Raw genomic sequence first — 11155 nt, 5'->3', positions numbered from 1 at the left:
AAACAATCCTGAGGGGAAAAAAAAATAAAGGCAGAGGTGTTGTACTACCTGGCTTCAAATTATACTACAAAGGTCTGGTAACCAAAACAGCATGGTTTTGGCATAAAAACAGACACTCAGACCAATGGAACAGAAATCAACCCATGTACTTACAGCCAACTGATATTTGACAAGGGCTACAGGAGCCTACGTTGACGAAGGGACCTCTCTTCAGTAAGTGGTGCTGGGAGCACTGGATTTCCATATATAGAAGAATGAAACTAGACCTCTATGCCTGTTGCCATGTACCAAAATCAACTCAAAATGGATTAAGGACTTATATATAAGGCCTAAAACTGTAAAACTCCTAAAAGAAAAGGTAGGGGAAACACTTCAGTAAGTAGGACTGGGCAAAGACTTTATGAACAAGACCCCCAAAGCATAGACAACTAAAGGAAAAATAAACAAATGGGATTATATCAAACTAAAGAGCTTCTGCACAGCAAAAGAAACAGTTAACAGAGTGAAAAGACAACCTACAGAATAGGAGAAAATATTCACAAACTATGTATCTGAGGAGAAATTAACATCCAGAATATACAAGGAACTCAAACAACTTCCGTAAAAAAAAAGTAACCCAATTAACAAACAGGCAAAATTGCTGAATAGACATTTCTGAAAGGAAGATACAACAATCACAGTAATTCCTTGAACTCTCAAAAGGAGAGAATGGAACTGAGGACACCAGAAGTGGGAAAGGAGGAGGGGGACAGAGAAGTAGGGAGAAACCTGTAAAGGGACACAGAAAATATTTACGTTGTGTAATGGTAAAATAAAAAAATATATTAAAAAATAAAGTGAAATGTTATGTCAAAAAATATGTATCATTACCCAGAGCAATTGTCATGGAGCTTTCCTCTGTTTTCTCCCAGTATTTTTACTGTTTGGGGTCTTATATTTAAGTTTTAATCCATTCTGAGTTCATTTTTGTATATGCTGTAATAAGAGGGTCTAATTTTATTATCCTGCACGTGGATATCCAGTTTTCCAGACACCATTTATTGAAGAGACCGTCCCTTCCCCAATGTGTGTTCTTGGCACCTTTATAAAAAATCAATAGAGTGTACATGTGTGGAATTACTTCTATCTGTTCCGTTGGCCTGCGGGTCTGTTTTGGGACGCATATCACGGTTTCTACAGTTTCGTCGTAGATTGTGAAATCCACCAGTGTGATGGCTCCAGCTTTGTTCGTTTCACTCACGATTGCTTTGCCTATTTGGGATCTTTTTTAGTTCCACACTTAAATTCGTACAGATTGTTTTTTTCTATTTCTGTGAAAAACGTCACTGGACAAGTACCTCCAAAAGGGAGAACAGAGTGAGCACAGTCTTACGTTCTGAGATCTCTTTCCCTGTCACCTTGCTGAGAAGGGTTTTCTTGACAGCCAAGGGGACAGCTAAAGCAGATGCGTCTCCCGCCCTCGACTGAGTGTCTGCTGCTGCTGATTTCTCCCTCTCCGCACTTTTCTTGTTTGTTCCATCTCCCGTTTCCCATCCTGTTCTATCCTTTTCATTATATTTCAGCTTGTACCATTTCATGATATTTTTCATGGTTGAGCATCTTGTGTACAAGGCAAAAGCATCAGTAAACTAGGAACAAATAACCGTGCTTACAGAAAAGTATAGAGTGTATTTTTACAAAACCAGCCCCAGCTCAAAAGGCCTCTTGAAAGGGTTCACAGCCCTTGAGCAAAGGTATGTTCAGTGAAGTCCGACCGAGGACAGGCTGATAGACGAGCTGGACTTTATAATCCGTGTATTCGTCTTTCTCAATGCAGGGGGAGGGTAGCTTAATTTCAATTTTGCTGGTGAGAAAATTAAATGATTTTCTTGAAGTAAAAGATCAAGAGGATAATGTAAACAATTAATTTAGCTGCTAGAATCACATGACAGTGAGCAAGCATGTCCAGGCAGTCACTATTTTTGCTTCATGTGTGTGTGAAAACAAAGCCTTCTGGGGCTTAGGCTATGTCAGCCATGAAGAGAAGGAAGGAGGAGCTGGACCTTTAAGGTTCTCTCTCCCCTTTGAGCCCTCTGTGGATTTAAAGGAAAAGGAAACAATTCAATAGTTACCTTGAGTATGTCACCCTAGAACATAGACCCATGCTGAGCTTGAGAATAAAGCCTTTCCACACCAGGCTATTAATCAGGTTATTATGTCAATAGGTAAATAATTTCTCCATTATAGTTATGCAAATAATATTTGCATCCTTGTATGGGACAAAGAAGACTGTATATAAATTGACATCACATATACAGTGCATCACTTTTCCTGAAATATGATAACATTTGTGTTAGAATCTTCAGGTGTAATTGGAAAATTAAGGAAGAAAGTTTTCTCCTTTTAAATCTACCGATTCTGAATAAATACCTCGGATACTGTGAAATGTATATTTGGTCTTCATCCTTGTTTCCTGGCATACAGCTCTTAAAATCCTCGGAATCTCCAAAGTGATAGTGTCTTATTCTATGTTAATGAGATGTCCGGCATTCCCTGGATAGCTTCAGGACGGGGGCTGGTCACCAGAAAGACCAATGTAGGATTAGAGGCTGGTGACTTTCAGCCACACCCCCCTCCTGACCCATGGGGAGTGGAGAGAGGCTGAAGGTTAAGTTGATCACCAATGACCAATGATTTAATCAATCACGCCTACATAATAAAGACTTCATAAAACCCCCAAAAAGGGCCGCCCGGTGGAGCACTGGAGAGTGTGCCGCTTGGGTGCGTGGCGGCGCTCCCGCCGAGGGTTCGGATCCCACGTGGAGACTGGTTCCTACTCACTGGCTGAGCATGGTGTGGGCGCAACACCGAGGGTTGCAATCCCGTTACCGGTCAGTAAAAAAGACAAAAAGGAAAAAAAAAAAACCCAAAAAGACAAAGAGCTTCCAGAAAGGTGAACAGGTGGAGGTTCCTGTAGGGTGGAGGGCCAGACAGGGCATGGAACTCCGCACCCCTTCCCACAGTCCTTGCCCTGTGCATCTCTTCAGCCATGTTCTCTGCAATGTATTTCATAATAAACTAGTAAATGTAAGTGTTTCTCCGGGTTCTATGAACTACGCTAGCAAATTAGTCAAACCCCAAAAGGGGGTCCTGGGAGTGCTGACTTATAGCTGGTTGGTCAGAAGCACGGGTAAAACAAAGTGGGCTTGCAACTGGCGTTGGAAGTGGGGTGTCTGGTGAGACTGAGCTCTTGACCTGTGGGATCTGATGCTGTCTCCAGCTGGATAGTGCAGAGTTGCATTGACTTAGAGGACACCCAGCGGGTGTCCACTGGAGAAGTGATCGCTCGCTTGGCGTATCAGGAAAACTCCCCACACACTTGGTCACAGAAGTCTTCTGTGTTGATTGTTGGGTGAGAGTACATGAGAAACTGAGTTTTTTTTTTTGTACCCAGTACCATACACGTGATGTCATCCTCTTTTTTGTAAAGATATGAATACACATTTTTTTGTTTTTTTTTTAAAAATATCTTTGTCCTGGATTCAGAGAGAATCCATATTCATTGCACAAAATAAACAATCATGGAAGCATTCTACTGCGGATACTGACGGTTATTATTTTGGTTTCCCTTCTTTAGCCTGTTTTGGGTGCATCTTTTGCATCAGTATTCTATTGCTGCATAACAAATTACCCCAAATGTAGCAGCTTAAAGAAACACAGACTTATTAGCTCACAGTTCTGTGGGGCTGAAGTCCTGCCTGGCTTGACTGGGTTCTCAGCTCAGGTCTCCCAAAGCTGATGTCAACATGTCAGCCAGGCTGAGCTCTGCAGCCTCTGGGGAAAAGTCTGCTTTCAAATTCATTCAGATTCTTGGCCAAATTCAATTACTTGCATCTGTAGGATTGAGGTCCCCACTTCCTTGCCAGCCGTTAGCTCCCTGTCTCTCAGCTGCTCTGTGAGGCCTTGTTTCCTTCTCACCTGGCCTTTTCTACCTCCAAACCAGCAATGCTGCACTGACTCAAGCAGCCTGAAAGACTCTCTGCTTTTCAAGGACCCCATGTGAATATATTAGGCCCATAAGGATAATCTTTCTATGTTGGGGGCAACTGTGCTATCTAGTGTCACATAACCTTGGAGTGGTGTCTCGCTGTACTCACAGGTTCCAGGGGTCAGGGAGTGGACATGCTTACAATTCTGTCCACCACATGTCAGATATTTTTTAAATTTTAAATTTTTAAACTTTAATTTGACATTTTAAATTATTTTATTTTATTGTATATTCCATTTATTAGATAAGGAAAGTACATTCATTTATTTGCTTTTCTGATGACAATGACATGGTCTTATTATTTTTCTCCTTTATTATTCTGTTAATGTGGTGATTAATTTTTATATTTCAAACCAACTTTGAATTCATGAAACAAGCTCTGCTTAGTCATATTCTATTTTTTTTATGGATCCTTTTTTTTTTTTTTTTGTCCTTTTTGAGACCGGCCGCACCGTGCTCAGCCGGTGAGCGCACGGGCCATCCCTATATAGGATCCGAACCCGCTGGGGGGAGCGCCGCTGTGCTCCCAGCGCCGCACTCTCCCGAGCGCACCACTGGCTCGGCCCTATGGATCCTTTTAAAAAGTATTATGTTTGGGATTTTTGTAGTTATGTTTCCGAGGGTTGCTGGCTTGTAATGTTCCTTTCTTGTGATGTGCTAGTCAGATTTGGAATCGGCCTATGCTAATCTTTTTTTTTTTAAATCAAAATTGATTATACATATTTTTTGGGTTCAGCATTGACATATGTTGGTCAAATCAATATTACTAGCATATACATTGTTACAAATCATACTTATTCTTTATGCTCCTTGTCCAATCTCACCCAACCCCTCCCTTTCCCCTCCCCCCTCTAGTTACCCTAGATTTTTTTCTCTCTTTCTGAAAGAGTAATGGCTACTCTGTTGATTTGTTGCCTAGATGATCTGTCCAATGCTGGGAGGTGTGATCAGGACCTCTAATATTATCGTAGAGTAGATGCTTCTTCTGTCACTCTGGAATGGGCTTTGTGGACAGAGACATCCTCTTCTTTTCTTTAGCTCTGCTGGTGACTCTCCTTGTGTCAATGCACTCCAGTGTCTGGCAGACCATCTGTGTGGTGGTTGTGGCATCTAGCCACTTCTGCAGCAGCCATGGTTATTGTGGTGGCTGTGATGGGCCACCCACATGGAGGTGATATTTTTGGCATGCTCCTTGGTGCTGGTGGTGTGCCTGGTTGTGGAAGGGGTTCCAGTCCCTGTGTCCATGCCTTGGGTCCCTGCGCAGGCCCCAAGGTGCTGGCATGGTGTGCATGGTTGAGGGGAGGGGGGTCTGGTCCCCGGATACATACCTCAGGTCCCTGGGTGGACCCGAGGCACTGGCAGTGTGTCTGAGCTGGAGCTAATTTTTTTGTCCTTTGCTTACTTCCAAAGTGGGGGAACTCCCTGTTGGACCAGTACTTGAGCTCTGTGGTTGAGCTAAATTGCTGCTTTGCTGCTGATTCCCTGGGGAAGGCTTTTTGTGCAGCTCGGGGTTTAATGGTTGACTTTATAGGTACTTCTGGCTCTCCAGAGACCCAGTGCACTTGGGTTGTATAGAAACTCTGGTCTGGATCTGAGTCTTTTCATCTGCACCCCATGCAATTCTATATTCCTGACCAGTCTCCTCTGAGTGGTCCTGTGCTGATTGGGGTGCCAGTCAGCTGTCCTTGCTGAGACCCAGTGTTCCCCCAGTGGGCCTGTCTCTCCCACCGCCTGTGCTGCACACTGGTCCCGTGTGATGATTCACCAGCCTCTGAGTGGGTCACTTTTTTCAGTTGTTCTGGCTCCTGCCTCCTGCGTGGGTCCAGAGGATCCCTATTAGTGGTCTTGCTGGCCTGGGGGCCACCAAGGCCCTCTTCTCCCCTGCTGCCCCCAAGCAGCTCCATCTGAAGGGCACAGCTGCAGCTTTTGCCAGCTCTTGCTCCATGCGCTCAGCAGCTCCAACCTTAAAGTGGTCAGCCTTGAAGTGGCTGTGGCATAAAATGGTCAGAGTGGTTTTTTCTTTCTCTCATCGTGGCTTCTCCTACCTTCATGAGCTCCATAGGTGTCTCCTCTCTTCCCCTGAGCTGTAGCGGCCCCAACTTGGCTGTTGTTGCTTTTACATAGTCGTAAATTGGTTGATTTGTGGGAGAGAGTGACTCTGGTGACTGTCTATTCTGCCATCTTGACCGGAAGCCTAGCTATCTTAATTTCATTTTATTTTGGGGTTGTTCACCGCTAGTTTATAGAAATACAATTGGGTTCTGTATATTCATCTTGTATCCTGTGGTGTTGCTGAACTTATTATTTCCAGGAGGTTTTTAATGGAATACTTAGATTTTATACACAGGGATATATCATCTGCAAATGAAGACAGATTTATTTCTTTTTTTTACAGTCTGGATGCCTTTTACTTCATCTTCTGTTTTTGTGTTATTACACTGGCTGGAACTTTCAGTGCTTGTTGAATAGCAATGGTAAAAGTGAACACCCTATCTTGTTCCTGATTCAAGAGTAAAGAATTTGTGGGGTAAGTCTTATCTGGTCATGGTGAATAATCATTTTTACATGCAGCTGGATTTGTTTGTTAATGTTTTGTTAAGAGTTTTCCACCTATATTTATTAAGGGTATGGATCTGTGTGATTATTTTTATGTGTGTGATGTCTTTGTCTAGCTCTTTTATTGGGATGATACTGGCCTCATACAATGAGTTCTTCCTCAGTTTTCTCAGAGTTTGTAAAAGACTGGTATTATTTGATAGAATTCACCTGTAAAATTATTTTTGGTTTTTTTTTTTTGTGTGTGTGGGGGGAAGATTTTTTTGCTCTCTTTTTAAAATTATGGTAAAATATAGATAACAAAATTTACCATTTTAATAATTGTTAAGTGTACAGGTCTGTGGCCCTAGGTACACATTGTTGGGCAACCATCATCACCATGTGTTTCTGGAACATTTTTATCTTACCCATTAAACAAGATTTCCACATTTCTGTGCCCCACCTGCCCCTGGAAATCACCATCATTCTACTTTGTTTCAATGAGTTTGACTACTCTAGGTACCTTGTTTAAATGGAATTGTATAATATTTTCCCTTTTGTAACTGCCTTATTTCATCGAGTGTAGTGTCTTCAGTGTTTATCCATGTAATGGCGTGTGTCGGAGTTTCTGTCCTTTATGAGGCCGAACAACATTCCATCACATTTTACTTATCCATTAATTTGTCAGAGGACACTTGGGTAGCTTCTACTTTTTGGCTGCTGTGAACATGGAGGTACAAATATCTGTTTGGGTCCCTACTTTCAATTCTTTTAGGCCAGATTGCTGGGTCACGTGGTAATTCTATGTTTAATTTTTTGAGGAACTGCCATACTGTGTTTCTACAGTGGCTGCACCATGTTACACACCCATCAGAAAAGCACACGGATTCCAATTTCTCCACTTCCTCAGCAATACTTGTTATTTTCTGTTTTTTAAAAAAATTTTATTGTAGCCATTCTAATGGGTGTGAAATGGTATCTCACTGTGGTTTTGATTTGTATTTCCCTAATGATCAGTGATGTCAGCATCTTTTTCATGTGCTTTTGACCATTTGTATTCAGAGAAATGTTTATTCAAGTCCTTTGCTCATTTTTTAAATTGGGTTGTTTGACTTTTTGATGTTGAGTTGTAGGAGTTCTTTTTATATTCTGGATATTAATCCCGTATCAGATAAATGATTTGCAAATATTTTTTCAACCATTTCATGGGTTTCCTTCAGACTCTGTTGATGTGTTCTTTGATGCACAAAAGTTTTTACTTTTGATGAAGTGTAATTAATCCACTTTTGTTGTTGTTATTGCTGCTGCCTGTGCTTTTGGTGGCAAATCCAAAAAAATCATTTCCAAACCCAATGTCATGGAAGTTTTCTTTTATGAGTTTTATAGTTTAGTTTTAGTTGTTATGCTTAGGTCTCTGTTCCATTTTCGGTTAAGTTTTGTATGTGGTGTAAGGTAAGGTCCCACTTCATTCCTTGCATGTAGATATCCAGCTTCTCAACAGCATTTGTTGAAAAGACTGTTCTTCCCCTTTTGGATAATCTTGGCATCCTGTCAAAGTTACTTGACTGTATATATGAGGGCTTATTTCTGGGCCTTCTGTTCTGTTCCATCGATCTATGTTTCTGCTTTATGACAGTATTAAACTGTTTCATTACTGTAGCTTTGTAGTAAGTTTTGTAACCAGGATGTATGAGACTTTCAACTTTATTTTTGTTTTCAAGATTGTTTTTGCTATTCGGCTGTTGATTTCATATAAATTTAAAAATAAATTGTTCTATTTTTGCATAAAATGTAAATCGCTTTGGGTAGTGCTGTATTGACATCTTTACAATATTAAGCCTTTCAGACTATGAGCACAGGATGCCTTTCTGTTTATTTGTGTCTTCTTTTATTTACTTCAGGAACATTTTGTAGTTTTCAGTGTTCAAGTCTTTCACCTCCTTGGTTAAGTCTATTCCTAAGGATTTTGTTCTTTTTGATGCTACTGTAAGTGTAATTGTTTTTTGTAATTGTAAGTGTAAATTTCCCAATCTTATTTTTCAATGTTAGTGTACAGAAATGCAACAGGTTTTAGTGTGTTGATTTTGTATCTTGCCACTTTGCTAAATTTGTTTGTTAATTCTATCAGAATGTGTGAAATCTTTAGGGTTTTCTACATGAGTTTATGTTGTCTGTGAATGCAGGTGATTTTACTTCTTCCTTTTTAATTTGGATGTGTTCTACTTCTTTTTCTTTTCTCCTAAATGCTTTGGTTAGGACTTTAACCTTTCTGGTGAACAGGGTTGGCAGAAGCAGGTATCTTTGTTTAGTTCTCGATCTTAAAGGAAAAGCTTTCAGTCTTTCACAATTGAGTATGATGTTAGCTGTGGCATTTCATATATTGCCTGTACTTTGTTAAAATAGTTTCCTTCTATTCCTAGTTTGTTGACTGTTTTTGTCATGAAAAGATTTTGAATTTTGTCAAGTGCCTTTTCTGCATCATTTGAGAGGATCATGTGGTGTTTTTTTCCCCTTCATTCTGCTAATGTGTTGTATTACATTGATTGATTTTCATATGTTGAATTATTCTTGCATTCCAGGAATAAATCATGCTTGGTCAACATGTATAATTCTCTGATATGTTGTTGAATTTAGTTTGCAAGTGTTTGTTGAGAATTTTTGCATCAATATTCATGCAGGTTTTCAAAATAATTTCTATCTCTGTTGATATTTTCGTTTTGTTCATATATCATTATTCTGAATTCCTTTAGTTATTTATCTGTGTTTTTCTTTAGCCGTTTGGTCATATTTAAAACAGTGGTTATAAAGTCTTTGTCCAGGAAGTCCAATGTCTGTGTTTCTTCAGGGACCATTTCCAGACATTCATTTTGGTCCTTTGAATGGGCCATGTTTTTCCTGTTTCTTTGTGTGTCTTGTGATCTTTTTCTTGAGAATTGAAAAAACAATTAACTCTCCCAGTATTTGCAGACTGTCAGGGAAGACCCTTACTCATAAGCAGGGCATGTTTCTGAGACTTGGAATTAGCCTCAATGTTTCAGTTCAAGTCCAAAGGCAGGAAAAGACCAATGTTGTTTTTTTTTTTTTTCTGGTCACATACCCTGCCTGGGCCTGGGTGTGTACTTTTTTCCCCTCCAATTTCCCTTAGATATTCTACTTTGTTCTTCTGCCTATAATCTCTTGCCCCAGACATCCACAGGTTTGTAGTCCCCTTGCAGCCTTCACGTGCATGGCACATGCCACTGCTGTGTGTGGCTTCTGCCGGCCTGAGACCTGACTATGCTGGCTTTTGCTGTCTGAACTCTGACTCAGGTGAGATTAAAACCAGTCCCTTGGGCAGCTCACAGATAGGTTAGAAAGTAGAAAATAAGTATTGTTCTGCTTCTTTTGGCCCAAGGGAAGAAAGCAGGAATTGGGCTCCTTCCTTCTGACCTCACCATGTGGGCGAGAGGGTGGGACAAGGGCAAGTAAAGGCAGCATGAAATTTTCTATCAAATTGAATGTGGGTTTTTCTTGATTGGGCATTCACTTGCTTGCTGTAGATCTTTGAGTGGTTTTCAGAGCTCCTATAAAGGTATTTTAGCCAGTCTCTAGTTGTTTTTTAATATTTCCATGGAGAAACAGGAGCCTAGAGTTTCCCAGTCAACCATCTTGCTAATGTCACTCTCCAAAGTGAGATTTTAAATTAATCCACTTGATTTTTTTTTTTTTTACTTCAAAGGTTATTCAAGTTTACTATCTCTTCTTGGGTCAGCTTTGTTCATTCATGGCTTTTATCTAAGTTGTCAAATTTTTAGCAAAAAACAGCCTATACTATTATCTTGTGATTATTCCGATTTTTCTAGGGTTGGTATATTAGTCTCCTACTGCCGCTATCAGAAATTATGATAAACTTAGTGGCTTACAACCACACAAACTCATTCTCTTGCAGTTCTGAAAGTCAGAAATTTAAAACCAACATGCTGGCCGGCTAGCATTTCTTCTGGAGGCCGTAAGGCAGAATCTATTCCCGTGCTTTTCTGGCTTCTAGAGGCCACTTGTATTTCTTGGTCTGTAGTCTCTTCCTCCGTCATCAAAGGGCACCACTTCAGTCTTTTGCTTTGATCTCTTTCCACCTTGGCCTCCCTCATAGCGTACTTGTGACTACGCTGAGGGCCCATCCATGTGATTCAGGATAACTTTCCCACCTGAAGATCCTTAACTTCATTACATCTACATATTCTCTTTTGCCATAAAGGTAATGTTCACAGATCTGGGGGATTAAGATGTGGATATTTTGGTGGTGGAGCATTATTCAGCCTATCACAGTTGGTAAAAACATTATTTTATTCCCGATTTTTGTAATTTGTATCTTCTCTCTTTGTTTGCTGGTCAACATAGCTAAAGATTTGTCAATTTAGTCTATCTTTTCCAAGAACTAACCTATTATTTTATTGATTTTCTTTGTTGTTTTTCTTTTTTCTTTCTTTTTTTTTTTTTTTTTGTCTTTTTCCGTGTCCGGCAACGGATCGCAACCCTCAGTGTTGCCCCCGTACCGGACCGGGGACCGGCAACAGGATCGCTACCCTCTTCTTTGCTCCCGTGCCTTGGCCCGCC

Source organism: Galeopterus variegatus, unplaced genomic scaffold (assembly GCF_000696425.1).
Source record: "Galeopterus variegatus unplaced genomic scaffold, G_variegatus-3.0.2 Scaffold225, whole genome shotgun sequence".
NCBI classification, from domain to species: Eukaryota; Metazoa; Chordata; class Mammalia; order Dermoptera; family Cynocephalidae; genus Galeopterus; species Galeopterus variegatus.
The sequence above is the reverse complement of the archived record's forward strand: the minus strand, read 5'-3'. Positions refer to the sequence as shown.